Raw genomic sequence first — 24,246 nt, 5'->3', positions numbered from 1 at the left:
GCCTATTCTGCATCAAATAACTGGAATCTAGTCCACAATGTCTGATTCACTTATTTCTCAGACAGTTAGCATACTGGCTATCACCATAAATGTACTTGCACAAAATTAGTACAAACAAAAGCTATCATGCTGAAAGAAATGGGTTCTTATTATTCCATCAGAGACATCTTCACTCTTCAAATTTCTAGACTAACTTCATGTGTTGTGATTCCAAGAGTTACAAATTATTTCAGGAGACATCTCCCAAGCAGTGATACTCTAAAAGGGAAACAATGGTATAGTAACTCCTTGTTATATTCAGTTTTAATAAGAAAAGTATGTTAAGGTGCATATATTTTAAATCACATAAGAGAATAATTAAAATTACTGGGGGAGATTTTCAAGGGAACAGAGGTAGTCAGGCACCCAACTTTTCTTGAAATTCAATACCCTGACTCCCATTTTTGCCTTTGAAAATCTCCGCCAATAATTTTAATTACCATTCTCCTTTGTAATTTTAAATATGCATGCCTTTCTTAATATCCTTTTCTAGTTATTAATTTCTTAAGAAGTGCAAATAATAAAGTTATTTAAAAGTAGAATACTCAAGACATCAGAATGTGAAGCATTTGGTAAGGATCTCCTTGTTTATAAACTAAAGAGAAGTGAGCATTGTTTATAAATACACACATAAAATATAGCAGAAGAAAACAATATTAAAAAACTCCACAACAACAACAGTGGAAACCCAGGGCCATAAGAAGCCCTCTATCTTCAGTGCAACTGTGCTTGCTTAAACAAGGGATGAATTTGACCAAAAGAACATTTTTTCAAAAGTTCTGATGATCAGTGAATAGAGTCAGGCATATCCTGAATTTGCTCCTCAGTTGTTGAGACTAATGCTTATGTTACTAATTGCTAATTATGAGACTAATTGCTTATGTTACACAGCGAAGGGCACAGAGATTTTGCTGCAAGACAGACACAAAACTGAAACCACTGAGAAACATCACTTTTTTGTTCCACGCTGTCCAGCTTGACCTGGAGCTGAAAGGGTATCGTATTGTTTTCCCACTGCCCGGCATCCCCTTCTTTGTCACAGTAGAACTAGCAACACTGACATCAAAGAACTGTTGGAAGCTTTTAATAAACAAAATGTATAACGTAAAGATCACTCTTTCTTCACTGGAAGGGAAAGCTGGAACAGTGTCCTCTGAATAAAGGACTAAAAAAGAGAATGAGAGAAGTGGAACAAAAATTAAACGTAGTTGAGAGCAGATTGAGAGTTTTCAGGCAGAGCACAAAAAGAACAATTTCTTCAGAGCCTGTGCAGCATGAACTCTAGTGCAGGCTGAAAAGAGGTTAAAGATAATTAATGACCAATAAAGGCAAAGGATATTAAAGTGGTTGAAAGTAGAGACTCCATAGGGTTTGTTATTAAAATAATCTCTGAGCTGGTGAGGTTTGACCCAATGAAGGAACTGATCTTTGCAAACAGATGTTACTGGATACGCAGATGGAAAGACACAGGGGGCAAACAAACTGGTAGTACCTTTATTATGATAATAATGGATACCTTTGAAAGAGCTAGGTTGCTGAGTTCAGCCTGACAGAAAAAATTTACATACATGGCCATAAGCTCCTATTATTTCTGGATTACATCCAGCTGCCCAGACCAGAAGAAAAGGTCTTACATAAACTTTAAAAGCCTTCCAGAAAATGTGATATTGAGGTGCTTGAATGCCAATGGAATAGGCACATCAGAAATGAGAGAGAGAGAGATGATAGGATAACTGCATTCTTTTTGCAGCATAAGGGAAAGAAAAATTTAGGGTAAAACTCACATTTAGTGAGATAAGGATTCTGCCCCAGAAAGATGGGTTAAAGTGAAGCCTGAATTCCAAATGAACATCTCAGAATGTTAATGTAACTTTTATTCTTACTAAAGATGACGTCAATTTCAAATGTTCTTTCCTGAGTCCACCTACAACATAAACATTTTCTGTGGACAATAGTCTCTGGCAAGGTTATATTCAACTTCTTTAGGTTATGTTCATTGCTATGAGTCTGTTTCTGAATTGTAAGATTATGATATTGTAGCTAAAGGCTTTATCTTGCATCCTACTGAGCAACTGTCTAGCTACCTTCCTATCATTTACAACATAGTGTCTAAATGACAGAAGAACAGAAGGAAAAAATGAAAAAAGAAATTGTGGAAATGCTAGAGAAATATAGCTTTGTAGAAATTCCTCATTGCACATTTCTAACTTTACAGTTGTTATATCATTGATATGACCATTTAAATTATTTGAAAATGGGGAGAGTGGGAGAGATACACACACTCTATGTCATCTCTGTGATAACCTGATTCTGGTTTTTTATTTATATTGAAGGGAGAAGAAAATCAGTTTTAGTTATCACCTTCATGTATCAATGATGGCAACAGTCCTTTTAGCTGAATTTCATGTAGGCCAGAAATCATGACAAGATGTGCTTTGCTGTTGAACCTACATGATTGTTTCCTGTCATAAATAACATGTACTAATCTCCAAAAGTAATGGAGTTTGTTTTTTAGAGAGTAAACTTTGAAAGATTTTTTGTAGTCACATACAGGGGCAGCTCTAGACATTTCGCCGCCCCAAGCAGGGTGGCATGCCGCGGGAGGCGCTCTGCTGGTCGCCGGTCCCGCGGCTCCGGTGGACCTCCTGCAGGCGTGCCTGCGGATGCTCCACCGAAGCCGTGGGACCAGCGGACTCACCGCAGGCACGCCTGCGGGAGGTCCACCGGAGCCGCCTGCCGCCCTCCCGGCAAAGCGCCCCCCATGGCATGCTGCCCCAAGCACGCGCTTGGCGTGCTGGGGTCTGGAGCCGCCCCTGGTCACATAGAATCATAGAAATGGAGACCTGGAAAGGACCTGAAGTGGTCAATTGATTCAGCCCCTGAAGCTATGGCAGAACCAAGTATACCTAGCCCATCCCTGACAGGTATTTGTCTAACCTATTCTTAAAAACCTCCAGCGATGGGGATTCCACAACTGCCCTTGGAAGCCTATTTCAGAACTTAATTACTCTAATAATTAAAATGTTTTCCCTAATATTTATTCTAAATCTCTCTTGCTGCTGCTAACTTCTTGTCCCAATTGCAGAGGACATGATGAACAATTGATCATGGTCCTATTAGTAACAGTCTTATTTATAGATTTAAAGACTGCTATTAGGATTGTCCACCCCCTCAAATTTTTTTTCTCAAGATTAAACAAACCCATTTTTAACCTTTTCTCATAGGTCAGGTTTACTAAACCTTTTATTATTTTTGTTGCTCTCCTCTGGACTCTCTAATTTATCCACATCTTTCCTAATGTGTGGTGCTCAGAACTGGACATAGTATTCCAGCAGAAGCCTCACCAGTGCTGAATAAAGCAGGACAACTATCTCCCATGTGTTACATACGACACTCCTGTTAATACAACTCAGTATGATATTAACCTTTTTCTCAGCTATATCATATTGTTGGCTCATATTCAGTTTCTGATCCACTCTAAACCCCTTTTCAGCAGTGTTTCTACCTAGCCAGTTAATCCTTATTTTGTAGTTGTCCATTTGATTTTTCTTTCCCAAGTGTTGTACTTTGCCACTTGTCTTTATTGAATTTCATCTTGTTGATTTCAGACCAATTCTCCAATTGGTGAAGGTTATTTTAAATTCTAATCCCGTCCTACAAAGTGCTAGCAACTCCTCCCAGCCTGGGATCGGCCACAAATTTTATAAGCATACTCTCCACTCCATTAGCCAAGTCATTAATGAAAATAATAGGAGTCATGCTGCTAAAATCATTAGAATCAATAGGAGTCATGCTGCTAAAATCTTGCATAGCTCTTTGAAGATTTACCAGCTAATGCCCACAGTACCTCTGCGTATCTGCACTCTACTTGTGCTATCTCCAAAACAGGTGAGTGCAGCTCTACTGTGAATTATGTTCTAGACAGACAAGCTGATCTAACATTTAGTTGTCATGCCTATGATTATTTTCTGGGTGACTTGACATTTTACTCATCGTTAAGGTTCTAAAAACAAAATGCTAAACTTTTGAAAAAGATATAGCCGCAGATGGCAGGGACTATTACTGTGTGTATCTGAGAGAGAGAGAGAGAGAGAGAATGTGAGAGGGGGAGGACGGTAGAGTCTGAAGTTTAATTTGTAAATGCTGTTTCATGTACTCAAGGTAATCTGGTGGGGGTTTTGTATATTATGATTGCTTTTATGAGCAGTGCTCTGGCTATCTGCATTAGCTGAGTTACACAAATACAATATTCAGTACTAGTGTATTTTATAACCTGTTCATTAAAGTCTCTGTATATTTACAAATAATTATTATTTAGTCTATTGCTAGCATTGCATTTGTTATGCATTATCAGAAACAGTTGGCTGTCCTACTATTATGCACATGGTAAAAATATAAATAATTTTATTTCTTTGCCACTTCTTCTAGCTAGGACCTTAGGTTGTGGACATTGCTTCCACCTGAATTCAAGAATCTTTTAGAGTTCATCCTATAATGCAAGACTCTCTTCCTTGCAACACTACCTGCTCACAAAAACTAAAGAGATAAGAACCAGAGGGAGGAGTTGAATAACATTATATATGTAAATTGTTATATTACCTGTGAGCATGCACTTGTCAGCTGCAGCAAATTTGGCAAATCACATTTTTGATGGAGCCTTGACAGTACCCCCTTTAATAGTTTAACATTCTGTTATTTGTACCTTTTCATATATGCGTTATGATATCCTTTAATATACTTCCATAGATTTTGCTTATGACCAGAGTTGTTTCCCTCATGATAAATTATGTATTTGTGGAACTTCATTACAATTCAATGTACAGTTGAACCCCGTTATGTCGCCGGCCTAGGGGTTTGCCAAAAAGCGTCGAGATAACCGATGATCGAGATAAACCCCTATCCACCCCCCCACCCCTGAACTCCCCTGCCCTCTCTCCAACACCCCCTCCCTGCCCCCTTACCGCGGTGCCTGCACGTGGCTGGATCCGGCGAAGCGGGACGGGGAAGCGGGGCCGGGCGGCCGTGGACGGGGACCTGGAGCCGGGCAGCCAAAGAAGCGGGACCCGGTAAGCGGGCCGGGCGGCAGGCGAAGCGGGACTGGGTAAGCGGGCCGGGCGGCAGGCGAAGCGGGACCGGGTAAGCGGGCCGGGCGGGCGGCAGGCGAAGCGGGGACCAGGTATGCGGGGCCGGGCGGGCGGGGCCGGGCAGGGACCAGGTATGCGGGGGCGGGCGGGCGGCGAAGCGGAGCCGGGCGGGCGGCGAAGCGGGGACCGGCGAAGCGGAGCCGGGCGGGCGGGCGGCAGGCGAAGCGGGGACCAGGTATGCAGGGCCGGGCGGGGCCGGGCAGGGACCGGGTATGCAGGGCCGGGCGGCTGGGGACACGGTGGGTCGGGGACACGGGGAGCCGGGCGGCTGGGGACGCGGGGAGCGGGCGGCTGGGGAACCGCGCGGCTGGAGAGCCGGGGAGCGGGCGGCTGGGGACACGGTCGGTCGGGGAGCCGGGCTCGAGATATTAGGGTTCGGCAAATCGACATAACGGATGAGAAACCCATAAGACAAAGAGGGAGTTTGGCGGTTCCACTTGTAAAACGTCGACTTAATAGGATTGGCAAGTTAACCGAGGTCGAGATAAATGGGTTCGACTGTATATTCTTTCTTGATTTCCAAAATTATCTTTTTGACACCCATTACCATAAGCACATAGTGTATACAATAAAAGGACTAATTGCTTTGGGTATACTGGGTACATTTTAAAAAAACATTTTGAATATTCTTCAGACAAAAGGAGGAGAATACAGTTCCTTAAGATATAGTAGCTTCAGGAAACAATTAGTTCCAAATCCTGCTTTCAAATAAAAGCAAACACGGATGTTGATAAGTCTGCAAAGTCACTTTTCATATATAATAGTTTAAAAGTACTGTATGCTAGCAGAATGCTTAATTACAATTGGCCAGCTAATGTAGTGGCTAAATTTAAAACAGAAATGCCATGCACAAGCTCCTCGGGGAAAGGAACTGAGTATCTAGTGCCAGCCATTCAAGAACTGCTGCTGTTCTCAGCCAGTGATATTGTTTTTGGAACTGTAGCAAGTGTGCTTTTTAAATCTCTTAATGGCCATGCTCAGGGGCCCAATCCTGAAGTTGCAGCATATACAAAACTCCAGTTGACTGGGGTTGTGGTATAACCTGGGCCCATCGATCAGGTCCGTGAATCTGAGGACTTTAAAGCATTTCCTAAGCATCAAGAGCCTGATCAGGGCCCACTGACATCAGCGAGAGTCTTTTCATTCATTTCAATAACACAGCGAGGTTAATGCTATAATCTTCATTAAGATCTGATTTTGTGTGCCTCAGTTTTTCAGTGTCCAACTTGAGAAAGGGCTTGCAAATTTTGAGAAGAATTCACTAAATTTCAGGGTTACATTTTTTAAGATGCTAGTAGTAAAAAAGTTAAAATGATATACAAGGATATAAAAATTTGATCTGAAGACTGGAAGTGCTCCTCTAATTTGCCAGCAAAATATCACTGAGGATGTCAGTGTATCTTCAAAACACATTGGCATCCTCATTTATATCAAATGCAGTAAATGATTTTGATGATGAAGTGATTGCACACTATTGGGATATTGTGCACTTTCATCTCAGTGAATCATCTGCACAAACAAAAACCATAAGAAATATTTCTGACTTTAACCTCTTGCACCACTTCTTTCTTCTTGGGGGCTTAAGGGGAAAGCTAGAGGGAGTAAGCTAATTATGGAAAGGTAGGTAGAAGGTTTTAAGTACCTGGCACCAATTATATTTAATAAACTCATGCAATTAGCAGTGCTGTTTTCAGGATTCTATGTGGAATTCTTCATTATTAGTTCTTGATTAAACTGTGGCTTGATAGAAGGGATGAGTATTACTAGCCCATCTTAAATGTTTTCATCATTCTGCTTTTAATAGAAAGAAAACCCCTCCATTTCTTTTAATCGAAGGTCAAAAACTCAGGCCAATTAAAATAGCAGAACTAATAAACACCCTGCTGGAGCATATCATATTTTTTCCCTGGGGTTTGATCATGCAGGATTTTAAGTTCAATAGAGGGTACACTGATTAGATCTTATTTTTTTCTAAACCTTCAACTGCTTATAAAATAGCAGGGAGGCATAGGTGAACTCTCAAAGCAGAATAAAACTACGTAAAACCAAGTAACTTCTCATCTTTAACTTGCATTTAAAAAGCTATTGTACATCCATTAATTTTAGTTCTTGTGAAAGGTGATGAACTGAGAGCTCAAAACTGAAAATGTATTAGCCATGGAACAAGAACATCTCAGGCAGCTGCACTGCAAGTTCCCCTAACCCCTGAGCTGCCTCAGTCATGAGCCGTGTCTTGCAGTGAGATAGTAGTTCAGATTCTATATGAGTTCACTCCTTGGCCACTTTACTGTGACTGTTTGATTTTTGCCTATGTTGATTATATCCTATATAAGCAGGGCCGGCTCCAGCATTTTTGCCACCCCAAGCGGGGTGGGGGAAATGTGCCTGGACCTGGCCCTGTGTATAAGCAACAGATAAACTGTAAGTGTGTTTTCTAGGGCATGCTGAACAGACCACAATGTTCATTAGGAACCAGATTGAAACAAATAATTCAGTCTTCATGGGTCATTGAACAACCAATTATAACAAGTTTTCGTCCTTACTAATCCAGACTCAAAGAGAGACGTAGGTGTGAAGGATCTATATCCCACTGTTTCCCTCATGAGACATCTGATGTTCTAACCGTCTCTCATATATTGTTCACCAAGGTACATACTAATTGCAAAAATAAAAAATTAAAGTCAGTGCTATTAAATCCACTGTAATATATGCGCTGTATTGCCATCCAGTTCAGAAACACCACAGAAATGCTACCAAAGTTCCTAATATTACTCAGTCTCTAACAGAATGTTTACTTTCTATTTAATACATCTCAAAATTCAGCCTCCAGTTTTACCTTGCACCAGAGCCAGCTGCAGAGGAATTATTCAAAATTTTCAGGATTTGGGAACAAATGCTACTTTCTGCCCCCCACAGGCACGGAAGGCACTTGATGTAATGGAGTTGCTATGGGATCCATTTATTTGAGAGCAGTCTGTGAAGTTGATACTCCACACCGGCAGTGCATTGTTGAGCTGTGCTGTGCTGCATGGGGCCTGTTTCCTTAGAAGTGCAGAACTGTGTGTGCATGTGTGTGTTGAGTTTTGTGAAGGGCTAGAAGATTCACTACTCTTTGGATCCACAGGTCTAAACTCCTGGCACAGGGCCCCAGGTTCTATTAACTGCTGGGCTGTGGCAGTTGTGCAGCAATCTGATAGGTTCATGGGTGGATTTCTTTGCTGACCTCCTAGTAGCTCACCTTGTCCAAAGTCTAAGGATTTAAAAAAATGTTCAGGACTCACATTTTCTACCATGGTCTGTGCAAAAAAAGAAAGAAATGTGGGTTTAAAAGCACATCCACTAAGTGCACACAGTTCTGGATGCACCTTTTTGAACAGACTTTGGTCTGAAATCTGTGCCTAATGATCATTCTTTTTCTCGATGGCTCTTTCCTGCCTGAAACCAGATACATTGAAACTCAACTGTCCCCATAACGATAAAAGCTAGCGCTTCCAACTGCAGAGAATTTAAAATAAATCATGTCTTACAGATTCTGTTTGTTTGCATCTTTACACAAGATAAGGCCACAAACAATCAGAGTTTGTTAATGGATACTTCTTGCTCACCTATTTTCCAGGGCATAAAATATTTCAGGCATTTGAATTGTCAATTTTTTTCATAGTTCAGAGATACCATTGAAAAACAACTACAGTAAAAAGCTATTACATGCTCTGAGAGAAATTCAAGTCTATATTCTAAGGTATAAAAAGTTTCAATTTAGACAGCTTAAAAAGAATAGTAGTCACTAAACATTGTGGCTTTACTAAACATTGGCCACGGTCAAGGAAAACCAGTTTTGGGTCATTCTTTTTTATTTTCCCCAGTGAGACAAAGGCTAATACACAAGCACAATATTCCAGCATTAATGCTTGGCTTTATGTATTAGGGCGCTCAGTGTACAAACAAAAGAAAACACGGTCCCTTGTGTTTAGACAAAATCTCAGTGGAAAAATCTTGAACCTAGTTCACACAAGTGTAAAGGGCATACTTATCACCATATGGTTGAATAAACTGGTCAAGCCATGGGCGTGCTGGCCCAGGGTAGTGCTGGCCCAGTGCACAAAGGGATGGAGATGGTATGACCCACTCTTACTCCATGAGTATAAATGTACTCCTCATCTTGACCCCTAATAAACTCTATGCAACTCATGATCCTATCTTATGGCTTGAGTTAGTGAAACCAGAAAAGAAGAGATGAGTATTGTGCTCTTTATCTTGGAGAACTGGGAACACCACTGAGGGAAGTTCTTTCCTCCTTCCTCTTAATTGCCAAGGAGAATCTTTGGTCAATGGCCAGATCGGCCCACAGACTTTAAGGCCAGAAGGGACCATCACAATCACCTAATCTGACCTCCTGCACATCACAGGCCACAGAACCTCACCCACCTACCCACCACCATCTTTTCTCCCTGACTGCTCTATGTCAGAACTGACAGCTGGGAGTCTTTGTTTATGACAATCAGCTGGGGTGTAAAGGGCTCCACTTACCACAGGTGCATCTTCCTGTGGACAGGCATGGCATAGTGGCTGACTCCCTGTATGGTTCCCCCCTGTATGATCACTGTCACTACAGTGATCTCTCTTCTGGCAACTTGGCTCTCCTGGCCAGGTCATGCTTTACCTTCCAGGGTAACAGAGAGTCCAACCAAGCTATAGTCCAATGACCTTACAGCAGGTCTTCTGTCAGCCTTTAGGCTTTGTGGTCCTTAAACCCATTACTTCAGGGGGTTTCACCCCACTTTCCTCAGTGGCTGGTAGGGGAACCTAGGTCCTCCTTCTACTCTGGGTTCCAGCCCAGCGACCCTGGAGATGGCAGCCAAAGTCCAATGCCTCAGACACCTTGCTCTCTCCCTTGACTGCTTCCTACCTCTTCTATACCCCCAATAATGATTGCAGACTCTCTTCCTGCAGCTTCTTTCTGCTACACTCTTCCTGACTTCATAATCACCGTCAACCCCTCCCCAGTTTGGCTTCATCATCAATTAAGCCTAGTTTTCTCTTTTGCAGGGACTGCCTGGTATGTTAATTACCCTTTCAGGCCCACATTAACCTTGTGTGGGGTAAGCACAAGGGAGTAACAAGTGAATAGTTGTTCTCCCTTTTTCAGCTGCTCTGAATTTCCTTTACTGAGCATCTACAGCTAGCTCAGCACATGCCTCATAGATGGAGATATATGAACAGTGGTATATGGGATTCAGGAAGAGAGAGAGAAAAAAAAGAGCAGATATGACGCCTTTATGACATGATCTAACAGCAACCACGGTCAAAAAGAATCCTAGGCCCTGATCCTCAGCTAGTCAAAATTCATATAGCTCCACTGTTTTCTATGGATTTACACGAGCGAGGGATCTGGTCACTAGCCTGCAAGAGAGTTATTGTATTACCAGAGGTAGAACAAGAAGTTTGTGGGTTTGGGAAGAGTGCTAAGAAGAGAGAAAAAAGTAAGTGTAAATGTGTTAAAATATCAACAGTATCAATCTTTTAGTTTAAACAACTAGTGATCATTCATTTCTGAAGGACTTAAGAAACATCTAAGACCAAACAAATATAGACCAATTTCCAAACCTGCACATATAAGTTTATGGACTGAATTTTATGTTTGTGGGCTCAAATTAACATACATGCACCTAAATGGGGGAACTAACCTACAGGATAATACATTTCACTCTAATGAACTTCTATCAGACATGCAGCCTGAATTTTTGTTTTCCTGGTATACTTTGGTATACCACACTAAATAATTCCTTTCCATTCTTGGTGTTTACAACCTATAGACATTAGTAGACTTATATTCTGCCTAAGGGCTTTTCTGCATGGTGTTTTAGCAAGCCAGGGGATGAATGTACAGTACTTTAGCTTGCCATAGACTGACTGACTGTGTGGACCTTGCTACCACACACTACAAGTTCCAGATGTAACAACACATTTCACTATGGAATTTTTAATGCGCAGTAGCAAGGACCACACAGCCAATTAATATGTGGCAGGACAGAGCACTATAAATTTACACCCCAGCTTGCTGTGCATGAAGGGTATGTCTGCACTGCAGCAGGGAAGTCTGATTACCAGCAAGGGTAGACAGATTTGTGCTAACTCAGCTCAAGCTAACATGCTAAAAACAACAACATATATTTCTTACTATATGTTCCATTTGATGCATCTGATGAAGTGGGCTGTAGCCCACAAAAGCTTATGCTCAAATAAATTTATTAGTCTCTAAGGTGCCACAAGAACTCCTGTTCTTTTAACATGGATATTGTTGCATGAGTGGCAGCTCAGGTTAGCTACATAAACTCAGACTCAGGAGGTTAGGTGGGCTTGGACTCTGATAGCAGTATGATTCATTGCCATGCAGCAACATCCAACCCATCCCAAACTCAATGGGACCTGACTACAAGTTTGAGTCAACTTAGGTCTGAAAAAAAACTCAACCCTCTGGGGTCATGTCATGTCACTTCTGCTTCCCTGCGGGGTCAGCGCAGTGGTGGCTGCATGCCCTGCTCCTGCCAGCCGCTGCTACCTCACTGCACTCTGTGGGTGCTGTGGAGTGAACATGTTGATGAATTCCTATCTATAACTGATGTTTTAGGGTTACCATATATCAGGTTCCCAAAAAGAGGACACTACAAGGGGTGTGGGGGGCAGAAGGGGAACTGGAGAGAGTATTTGGAGGGGTGCCAGAGGGTGTGTTCTTTACTGGGAAGAACTATTTGTGGGGCACTGGAGAAGGGTGTGTATACTGGGAGCGGTACTAAAGACCCATTAGTACAAACAATGACTGTTGATGTCCTCAAAATTGAGGTGACTAGCATCATCATTTTGCAAAGGATATTCCCTGGGGACCAAATCTATCTGGCATACATACCCTTTGTGCTGATGGAACAGCACAGAGAGGCCTTCTCAGACCCAAATATTTGGCCTTGAGCCATTTTCACCAGATAGACCCTTAAAGAGCTCAGTTTCTACTCCTCACTACCTATAAACATTTTAATAAATCAATCTTGTATTTGCTTAGTAGTAACTTAATAGAAGTGAATGAGTCATAACACTGATTAGAACCACACAGGGGTTGGGGGTGGGTAAGTGTCACTCAGACAACTCCTCCAGTCCACCTCTACTCAAGGCCTGCTGCATTATTTTAGTTTTCACCTATTTAATCTTTTCATTTTCACATTTTTACAAAGGTTCCTAACTTGCAAATATGGATTTAAAACCCACAACTGCAATGCATATAGATTAGGCCGTGGAATAAATGGTACATAGATCAAGTTATGGAGTAGAGTCAAGGATGAAAATTTTCAAAATTAGGTGCCCAAAATTCGTCTCTTACATGCATATTAATCCTAAAGCAGCACCCTGATTTTTAGAGGCGCTGAACATGTGAAACTCCCATTGACTACAACAGGAGCTGCTCGTATTCAGCATCTCTGACATTCAGGCCACTTCCTTTGGTGCCTAAATATGGATTTAGGTGCACAACTTTACACAAGAAAGTGAAAGGATGCACCAAATCAGAGGAATTTAAGGGCGAATGTGGTTATTGAATTCTTTCTTTAGCACTGTTGCCCTCTTTTTTGGGGGGTGGGAAGGGAAGGAGTTGAGGCTTATTTTTACTGTAGAAAATATCAAAAGAGAAAAAGTTATTTTTCAAATTCCATTCCTTGCAGGTAACAGATGTCACACTCTCTGTATCTGTAAGATGCATATATGACATAGGGATTGCATCTAGTTTCTAGAATCTTGAAAGTCATTTCACTATATTGAAAAAAAAGGCACACGAGCAAGAGAAATTGCAGGAGTCACTGGCAACAATCAAGAAGAAAAGCCAAAAAGATTTGGATTGTAACTGTGGAGCAGCAAGATTCTTGCATGAAAAATACAGCATCTATGCAATAGAACATAACCTCAACAAGCTTATTACAGATAAGATGTTTTCTTGAAGCATTAATGAGATGAAGACTAAATTAAAGATTAAAAACCAGAATATAATTGGAGTCCTAGGGAGAACCAAGGTGAGTCACCTAATAAAATTCTTAATTCAGCAGCTTTCTAGTTTGCAGAAATATGGGGTAAATTATAGAGGTCCTGATCCTTAACTGCCAAAATAGCAACCTAAGATCAGTGGCAGTCAGCCTCACTTAAAGCATTTGAATCACTACCCTTGAGTTGGAATGGCAAAAATACCAGGGACATCACTTTTGCCTTCAGTGTTTTCAAGCAGTAATGACAGGACACAGAAGGGGACTACTCTTTTGCAACAATTCGCTATACAAAATTTTACTTTAAGATTCTCTTCCATTCTAAGGATTGCTAAAGCTTGCATGTGAATTAGTGTTGACGTATCAGAAGGACACTGCTAATGACTAAATAGTATTTTAGGAAAATGGTTCATAAGTCTATTAGGCCTGGTCTACACTAGGAGGTTATGTTGAATTTAGCAGCGTTAAATCGAATTAACCCTGCACCTGTCCACACAACGAAGCTATTTAGTTCGACATACAGGTCTCTTTAATTCGATTTCTGTACTCCTCCCTGACGAGGGGAGTAGCGCTAAATTCGACATGGTCATGTCGAATTAGGCTAGGTGTGGATGGAATTCGACGCTAATAGCTCCGGGAGCTATCCCACAGTGCACCACTCTGTTGATGCTCTGGACAGCAGTCAGAGCTCGGATGCTCTGACCAGCCACACAGGAAAAGCCCCGGGAAAATTTGAATTCCTTTTCCTGTCTGGCCAGTTTGAATCTCATTTCCTGTTTGGACATCGTGGCGAGATCAGCAGCACTGGCAACGATGCAGAGCTCTCCAGCAGAGGTGTCCATGCAATCTCAGAATAGAAAGAGGGCCCCAGCATGGACTGATCGGGAAGTCTTGGATCTGATCGCTGTGTGGGGCGATGAGTCTGTGCTTTCGGAGCTGCGCTCCAAAAAACGGAATGCGAAGATCTACGAGAAGATCTCTAAAGCCATGACAGAGAGAGGATACAGCCGGGATGCAACGCAGTGCCGCGTGAAAATCAAGGAGCTGAGACAAGGCTACCAGAAGACCAAAGCGGCAAATGGACGCTCCGGAGCCCAGCCCCAGACATGCCGTTTCTACGAGGCACTGCATTCCATTCTAGGTGTGGCCGCCACCACTACCCCACCAGTGACCGTGGACTCTGAGGATGGGATAGTGTCAACGGCCGGTTCCTCGGAGATGTTCGCAGAAGGGGAAGATGAGGAAGAAGATGAGGAGGACGAGGCAGTCGACAGCGCTTACAACGCTGATTTCCCCGAAAGCCAGGATCTCTTCATCACCCTCACGGAGATCCCCTACCAACCCTCCCCAGCCGTTATCCTGGATCCTGAATCAGGGGAAGGATCAGTCGGTAAGTGCTTTGAACAGGTAAACATTTATTTTTAACACAACAGGAATATTAACTATGCGAAAAGAAGGTCAATATATACGGGGATAGAACAGAAATCCTCATGGGAGATCACTTTTCCGCGCCAGGCTATCATCAGGTAGTCTGGTATCATTGCCTCGACGAGCATGGCGGCATAGGGCCCTGATTTTTGCTGGCTTTCACGCAGCATGCGGTCTTTATCTGTGTCACTGATCCTCATCAGGGTGATCTCGCTCATGGTGGCCTGCTTTGAATTAGGGGAATGTTAGTATTGGGATTGCTTGCCTGTTCCTTTACGTAACTATAACCGGCGGTTTACAGCCACGTGGTGGAGGCAGGACAGGGGCAGCATACAGAGATCTTTCCCGGGGACAGCCGCGAGGGGGTGGGACAGTGGCAGAGTTCATGCTTTCCGGATTGCCGGCAGCAGGAACTGGCCAACGCTAGGAGCATTGCTTTGACCGTGAAAGGAGGGCACTGCTATAAATTAAGTTTTAAGCAGCCAAAAGTCTACGGCTTACCATGTCTGCCTGCTACACGAATTCTGCTGTCCTGCCCCGCTTGTCTGATCTCCACTGCAAGACCCCAGGCACTGAATGCGAAGGCCGAAAATTCGAACTTGTCCTGAGTGCGCATGAGATAGGTGCTGTGCATGGTCTTGTTTACAGAGACAGACTAGACTATGTTCATTGTTCGCAAAAAATGTATCTTTGTAAGGAATTCACTCCCTTTTTCCCATCACACAGCTGCGACTGTCTCCCGACCTACCCCGGCATCCCCCTCACAGAGGCTGGCGCAGATTAGGCGGCGAAAGAAAAGGACACGGGACGAGATGTTCTCAGAACTTATGGGCTGCTCCCGAGCCGAGGCGGCCCAGCAGACCCAGTGGAGGGAGAACTTGTCACAGTACCAGCGCTCACACAGCGAACGGGAGGACAGGTGGCGGCAGGAAGACCAGCAGGCGACTCAAACGCTGCTTGGACTAATGAGGGAGCAAACGGACACACTCCGGCGCCTTGTGGATGTTCTGCAGGACCGGAGGCAGGAGGACAGAGCCCCACTGCAGTGTATCTGCAACCGCCCTCCCCTGCCACAAAGTCCCATACCCCCCTCACCCAAAGTACCAAGAAGGAGGGGCGGCAGGGGCCGTGAAAACTGTCACTCCAACCCTGCACAGTGCTCAATTACAGGAAGGCTCTCATTCCCAAAATTTTGATAAGTCCTTTCCTTCCCGCCTCACCCAAGCCCACGTCCCAGTTTCATCCCCTAACTGTCTAGTTGATAATAAAAAATACTTTTCTGTTAATTACTGTTTCCGTCATGTTCTTTTAGAGGAGACTGTGTTTGAAGGGGGTGGGGAAGGGGGTTGGTAATTGAATAGGACAGTCACCTTTTCCAGGGTACAGACACGGGGGCATGTTCAGCAGCAGGTCACACACACAGTGCAGTCGCTAGGCACCTGGTCAGTCTGGGAGGTGGTTTTCATGTTCTGTGTGGTGGGGGCTATGTGACTTTGTGGCGGGGGAGGGCGGTTAGAGATCTTATGCAGCGGTCCTTATCCTGGATCACAGAGCCACGCAGCAGGGGATCTGTAACCATCCCCCCCTGCCACAAAGTCACATAGCCCCCACACACAGAGTCCCGAAAAGGAGGGGTGGCAGGCTCCGTTGAAACAACCAGTCCGCCACTGCGGACCGCTCTAGGAGCAGGAGCCTGTCATTCCTCGAGTTTAGAAGCGGTCTTTTCATCACTACACACCCTACCCACCACAGTCTGCGTCCCAGTTTCAACCCTTTACCGCGAAATCAGTAATAAAGAAAACGGTGTTAATTAACAAAGTTCCATGTATTTTATGTTTAAGCGTGCGTTTGAAGGGGGGAACAGGGTGAACGGGGTATGTAACTGCAGAGGATAGTCAACATTAGCTGGGTAAAGAAACGGGGGCAGGTTCAGCTTCCCTGTAAAGAAACAGAACAGTCACAGGTTACCCTGATCCCTGAGGAACCTAGCTTTCAAAGCCTCCTGGATGCACAGCTGGGCTCTTCTAATCGCACGGCTGTCTGGCTGGGCATAATCAGCAGCCAGGCTATTTGCCTCAACCTCCCATCCCACCATAAAGGTCTCCCCCTTGCTCTCACACAGATTGTGGAGCACACAGCAAGCTGCAATAACAATGGGGATATTGGTTTCGCTGAGATCTGAGCGAGTCAGTAAGCTTCTCCATCTCCCCTTGAGACGTCCAAAAGCACACTCCACCACCATTCTGCACTTGCTCAGCCGGTAGTTGAAGAGTTCTTTGTCACTGTCCAGGGTGCCTGTATAGGGCTTCATGAGCCAGGGCATTAGCGGGTAGGCTGGGTCCCCAAGGATCACTGTAGGCATCTCCACATCCCCAACAGTTATTTTGTGGTCCGGGAAGAAAATACCTTCCTGCAGGCGTCTAAACAGACCAGAATTCCTGAAAACACGCGCGTCATGAACCTTGCCCAGCCATCCGACGTTGATGTTGGTAAAATGTCCCCTGTGGTCCACCAGTGCTTGCAACACCATTGAAAAGTAGCCCTTTCGGTTAATATACTGGCTGGCCTGGTGGTCCGGTCCCAGGATAGGGATGTGAGTTCCATCTATAGCCCCACCGCAGTTTGGGAATCCCATCGCGGCGAAGCCATCTATGATGACCTGAACGTTTCCCAGGGTCACTAACCTTTGAGAGCAGTAGCTCAACGACTGCGTTGGCTACTTGCATCACAGCAACCCCCACGGTAGATTTGCCCACGCCAAAGTGGTTCGCTACTGACCGGTAGCTGTCTGGCGTTGCAAGTTTCCAGAGGGCTATGGCCACTCGCTTCTGCACAATCAGGGCTGCTCGCATCCGGGTGTCCTTGCGCTTCAGGGCAGGGGACAGCAACTCACACAGTTCAAGGAAAGTTCCCTTACGCATCCTAAAGTTTCGCAGCCACTGTGATTCATCCCAGACCTGCAGCACTAAGCGGTCCCACCAGTCCGTGCTTGTTTCCCGGGCCTAGAATCGCCGTTCCACAGCATGAACATGACCCATTGCCACCATGATGTTCACAGCGTGGGGTCCCTTGCTTTGTGAGAGGTCTGTGCCACTCTGAGACTTCATGTCCTCACCGCGCTGCCGTAGCCTCCTCGCCCGATTTTTCAGCATCTGACTGTGAAAAAGGTGGACGATAAGGTGCGAGGAGTTGACAACGGCTATAACTGCAGCGATGATCGCAGCGGGCTCCATGCTCGCAGTGCTGTGGCGTCCGTGCTGTCACTCACCAGAAAAGTGCGCGAACTGATTGCCCGCCGGCGCTTTCAGGGAGGGAGGGCAGGAGTGACGGTTGAATGACGACAGTTACCCACAACCACCCTCGACACATTTTTTCCCCCAGCAGGCATTGGGGGCTCGACCCAGAATTCCAATGGGCAGCGGGGACTGCGGGAACTGTGGGATAGCTGCCCACAGTGCACCGCTTCCAATGTCGACGCTTGCCCCGTTAGTGTGGACTCACAAAGTCGAATTACTGTCCTTAGTGTGGATACACACGTTCGACTTTGTAATATCGATTCCACAAATTCGATTTAAGTAGAATCGAACTACTCTGGTAGTGTAGACATACCCTTAGACGGTGTGCAGAACATTTGTTTTTGGAATGGGTGATAATACTTTTATCTTTACAAGAAAAAAGGTAAAATAAAAAAATAGAGATCGCCTTGAAGTCTGCAGAGAATAAGAGGCTGGAACTGGCAAAAGACTGTGTATTGGAATCCTCGGAGGCATTGGCTATTCTCTCATTCCTGTGGTTTTGTTGTGTAAGGGTCATCTTCAAAAATCAGTCATGTTGTTAGACACTTTTCCCAGACCGAACTGTTCAAATGAAAGAACATTTTCAAAAGCAATCTACTGAGGAAAGGCTAATAAGACAGACTTTTTTTTTTCCTTTTCTAATTTGCTCTGTCATTTTGTCATGCTGTGATCCTGCTTCTTGATCACAAGGCTTAAGGGTGGGAAGGAGGTAGTCACTATGTTGGCTTTATTTGCCTTTATGTTTTGCTGTTAATTGCTTGCATTTTTAAGTGTGTTTGGAGTTTAATTATATTTGCTTTTGTGGAGTATTTTTATCCCACTGTACTACAGCAGCAGGAATTTGACAGTAGACTTGTCATTTTGAAGGAACCAGAGCTTGTAGCATAGATTTGTGGAGGGATGAAGCATCCAGTTCTGCAGAGTACTATGGTTCTATGTGTATAATATATTGCTTTCTTAGTGTGTATCTGAGTTATGAAGCAATGAATACAACACATTGAAAGAAGGTTAGAATCATGCTTTAGATCTATTGTATTGCCTGGGTACATTAAACTGAGTTGCACCGTAACTCTTAATTTCCTTTCTTTTGCTGGCTGAACATAAATTTTTATTCACAGTATGAGAGAGTCATTAGTTTTTAAAATACTATTCCTGAAACTTTGGAAGAGATTCTTAAGTGGTGACAATTCCTCTGTACATATGCAACTGCAATGTAGAAGAGTAGTGTGTCAGTTTATTTTGGCATACATCTAATTAATTTTATTTTTAAAATAAATTTTCTTTATAAATTTTGGAGTGACATGTGATCTCATGACCACACGGGTACACCAAATCAGTGCAGGACCTAGATTTTGTGGGAAGATATACAAAGTAACATATGTATGGCCACACCAGTCTTCACCTTACCTATGAACAGATCCTCATACCTATGTATATTCACTGCAATCCCTAAAGCAGAACTTTCTGAGAAGGGAAGGGCAACTAAGGGATTCAGTCTCTAACATAGCTATCTGGCATTGGACCATGGATGGTGAATTGAGGATTGCATTCTGGCTAGTGGGTGGATGTGTGCATGTGGTGTGGGTTCCCTGCATAAGTGGGGCCTGTGATGTTCTACATAGCATAGGCATAAGGTCACCTCCACTTAAACAAACCAATACCAATGAAAAGCAGAGGTTGGGTTGAGAGTTTACCCAGCTCATCCTGGAGGGAACATATGATTACTGAAGTTTGGAAGAGCATAGCCCTTAAATCATAAAATTCCATCAGGAACTGGGGTGAGGATGTGACTTGCAAAAACACAACAGTGAAAGCGTTCATCTAGCCTAAAGATAGCAAGATACAGAATGGCACTGGGACAAATGATGAAAATTAGAAAATAAAAAAGAAACATATTGCTGTAATTTAGTAGAAACTAATAAATATGCAGGACTGTAAAAAAAAGCAGCAGCTTTCACTGCACAGGTTTACTGTGCTAAACACGATTTATATGTTTTGTTATAGCTTGAAAAATTAGAATTGGCAAGAGATTCACAAAAGCAGTATCTTTCTACGCAGGTTCCATCAGTAACTGTGTGCTCAGGAAGCCGGTCTTGTAACTTTATGCAACTTTTATCATTCATAACAGGTGACAAGGGCAGTAAATTGCTCCGCTGAATAATCTACAGTTAAAATGCAACACTTAGAGCATAGGTAAGCAAAGCAGCAGTCACTTAACAAGGACACAGATAGGGAGGGCATTATTCCCGCCCACCTCCTTAAATTGACAGAGTGGTTTGGCCTCTGCGGGGAGAAAATAACGAGACTATAACAGTTTTCTCCTCTGAATATGAATACATCTACAGAATGGCAACAAATTACTACGCATGTAACAAATCCCTCATGTAATACGTGATGATCCTCTCAGAGTTCATTTTCATATAGATATAAAAAGGGAATCATATTTCTTTTCTATAATACTTCTGTATGTCAGCTCTTAGAGTCACAATATATTACTTACATTTTAATAGTAGTGTGCATGTGTATGTGAAGGAGGTGTTGCACATAATCAGCAACTTCCTTTCTCTCCATCTCTCTAATCTTATTAAGTAAAGGCTTCTATTCAAAATAAATGACCTGGTGTACAAGCCCAGAAGGCAGAGTATACTGATCCATGCTGGACCAGTCCATCCAGGAAAAAAGGTTCACTGAACAAGCCAGAAGGGAAAAATAAATGTTTGGTGGCAGAGAAATGAGGCACTACTTAAGGTAATTAATGTAAATGAGCTGCCTGCCTTCCATGCTGCATTCCTTTCTGTCTGGTGTTGGTCATCTCTCTCCCTGGCCATAAGCCTGCAGAAGTTATTCCAGCACTTAACAGATCATCTTTATTTGAAAGCAGATTTTCCTTCCATTCACCTCTATAAATTTTTCTCTTCACAGGACACAAACAATTTATATAAAAACTGTATTGGTTTTCAGCTAAAACACTGGCTGTACATCCCCTGCTCCATATTCGGTAGTACCATCTCCACTGGTTCAAGGAGTCAATCCTCCCCACCCCCTTTTAGACAGCTGTCACCCCAGGCAAGCTAGCATAAAGCAAGAACGGTGTGCCCCAGTGGGATTCTAGCCATCCTTTGAGCAGGTCTGTCATAGAAAACTGTGGTCTTTTCTTTGTATGTACATCCATACAAGGTCAACCCAAAAGGGCTACTATGATCATAATCTAGTTATAACAATGCAACCCTGTTGATTCTATGGTACAATGCATAATCTGCATAAACAACACCTTTTAAATATTAAATATTTCATGAGATCGATACAACAGCCTTGGTTGTGACTAGCACTACACAGGTGCACAACAGGAATAGAGGATACAAAAAGCATCCCCACCTTACAGCTCTATACAGGTGCTAATCACAAACTCAACTCTTGTATTTTCTGAGAGCCAGGACCACCCAAGGCAATTACCAAGAACAGCAATAAGCTCTCCAAGGGGGAGGGGAAGGGACCAAACTGGGGTAAAGGTCATACAACCATTTCCATATTTAGTGAGAGGGTTGTTCATACTGTACCCCTTTAAAAAGCCCACTGTGTTTCATACTCCCTGGCAAAGCTAGCCATCCTTGCCACTATGGATGTCACCTCCCTATAAACCAACATCCCCCACAATGACAGCCACTGCCTGCCTCAAATATCTACAAGGCAAGACAATGGGCAACATTCAGATATCCACCCTAAGCGCATCACCATACTCAACCATTTCATCCTCACCCATAACTTTATATTCAACAACAAGCATTTGTCCCAACTATGAGAACACTTATGAGTACTAGGATGGCTCCCCGGTATGCCGACCACTTCATGGGCCAACTTGAAGAATTATTTCTGGACAAATGTACCATGAAACCAATGATATACCTGAGATATGTTGATATTTTCATCCGATGGACAGATGACAAATTCCCACATATATTTCTATGACAACTTCAACAATTACTAGCCCATACATTAAACATTCTGGAACACTCCCACACCAGCATCAACTTCCTGGACACCACAGTCAGCTTCAGCAATGGAACCATACAAACACCTATATACAAGAAACCCACAGATCACTGCACTTAACTTCACAGATCCAGTAATCACCAAACACACCAAGAAATCCGTTACCTACCGCTAGGCACTCAGATACCATGGAATATTACCCAAGGACAAAGCTTGGGATATACATCTTAACACATTTAAAACTGCTTTCACCAAACAAGGACACTCCACCAGAGAAGTAGATTGCATCATGGAACAAGAGAACCTGCTTCAATATTGGGGAAAAAGCTCTCTGACTGCACCCCTCCGCCCCAGCTGTCACCTACCTCCCCATACTGAAAGGTATAATTAAACAATTACAACTCAGACTTGTTAGGGACCACATCCTGAAAAAAAATCTTTTCTCAACCCCCTCTTCTGGGCTTCAAACAATCCCCCCCTCCTCACCAAACTCGGTATCAGAAGCAAACTCCTCACAGAACAGGACTCAGTCCAACTCAAAGCAGCCAGACCCTACCATAACAATGGATGCGAAACCTGTTGATAATCATGGTAGTGGAGATATGTCAATACCCCCAGAATACACCTTTCAAGATCCAAAGGTTCTACTGATGCCTATCACAACACGTGGTGTTCCTCAGCCAGTGCACTAAATGCCGCAATAACAACTATGTGGGTGAAACCAGAGAATCACTATGTTCTTGAATGAACTCACAGAAAAATGATAAAAGACAAAAGCATCGTGTCACCTGTGAACACTTTTCACAAAACAATCACTCCACATCTGATCTCTCAGTCCCCATCCTCAAAGGAAACCTGCACAACACCTTCAAAAGCCCAGGCGTTCAAATTCATAGCTTTGTTAGACACTAAAAATCATGGTCTTAATAAAGACTATGGCCTATTACAACAATCTGTAACCCAGTAAACCCTCTTTTAGTGTCCTATGACTGCAAAGGTGTTAACAGTCTATTTCACTTTGAATGATCTCTTACAACATGTGTTAACTACTTATGCTAATACTTATGTATTTAGCTGTGACACTATGGGCATGTCTACATTTAAAATGCCAGAGCAGCACAGATACCTTAGTGCTTCAGTGTAGACCAGGGATCGGCAACCTTTCAGAAGTGGTGTGCTGAGTCTTCATTTATTTACTCTCATTTAAGGTTTCGCATGCCAGTCATACATTTTAACGTTTTTAGAAGGTCTCTTTCCATAAGTCTATAATATATAACTAAACTATTGTTGCATGTAAAGTAAATAAGATTTTAAAATGTTTAAGAAGCTTCTTTTAAAATTAAATTAAAATGCAGAGCCCCCCTGGACTGGTGGCCAGATCCCAGGCAGTGTGAGTGCCATTGAAAATCAGCTCATGTGCCATGTTCGGCACACGTGCCATAGGTTGCCTACCCCTGGTGTAGACACTACCTACTGCGCAAGGAAAGGTTCCCCTGTCAGCGTAGGTAATTCACTTCCCTGAGAGGCGGTAGTTAGGTTGACGGAAGAATTCTAGCACTGTCTACACCAGGGGCTAGGTCAGCTTACTTAAGCCCACTACATTTTTTAGTATAGGCCTGGCCTATGAGTACCTTTCCCAGACCTGAAGAAGAGTTCTCTGTAGCTCAAAAGCTTGTCTTTTTTTACCAACAGAAGTTTCTCTAGTAAAAGATATTACCTCCCCATCCTGTCTCTCTGGCAATCCTAGAGGCACAGTGCCTGAGGCAGATAAAATGGACCCATTTGGCAGCGTTCCTGAAGTCCCACTCCTGTGGGCAGTGGTTTTCACACCACATTCTTGCTCTTAGTCACCACTATACTGCTTCTAAGGCAAAATCTGCTTTTGTGTTGAAAGGCAGAAATATTAAACAATCCCCCTACATTGAAATTCACAGCAGTATTGTGTGTGAGCCAACTTGCCTACATCTTCTCCTTTGACATATTAAAAGTTAATAAAACTGATCAGCACAATGTTCTTTAAAATAGTAGTAGGGCGTAAAAAAATCTATTGAATAGTTTTCATAAATTAGTTTAAATTTATATTATAATTTTAAGATCTAATTAGTATATCATCTGCCTACTGCTTCATGATGCATAACTTTCCATAACTGTATATGAAATAATATGCTCCAGCAGTTAAATCAATCTCCCTAGGGCATAAGATACAATGAAACCTACATAGTTAATAACATTTCCTGTCTGTCTTCTTTTTTTCTTTATCTCTTGTACCTTTTACATATTATTCCAAACAAGTCACTGTAAAACACCATGAAAGCCCTGCATGAACTGATG

General features: G+C 43.2%; 1 protein-coding gene across 1 annotated transcript in view; it reads right to left on the bottom strand.

Moving 5' to 3' along the window:
* LOC123371906 (bifunctional heparan sulfate N-deacetylase/N-sulfotransferase 3) overlaps positions 1–24,246 on the bottom strand; it is a 119,678-nt gene that overhangs the window by 77,611 nt on the left and 17,821 nt on the right. The gene's annotated exons all lie outside the window — the stretch shown is intronic.

The sequence above is a fragment of the Mauremys mutica genome, chromosome 5 (genome assembly GCF_020497125.1).
Source record: "Mauremys mutica isolate MM-2020 ecotype Southern chromosome 5, ASM2049712v1, whole genome shotgun sequence".
NCBI classification, from domain to species: Eukaryota; Metazoa; Chordata; order Testudines; family Geoemydidae; genus Mauremys; species Mauremys mutica.
Note: the sequence above shows the minus strand (reverse complement) of the source record. Positions and strands in the feature narration are given on the sequence as shown.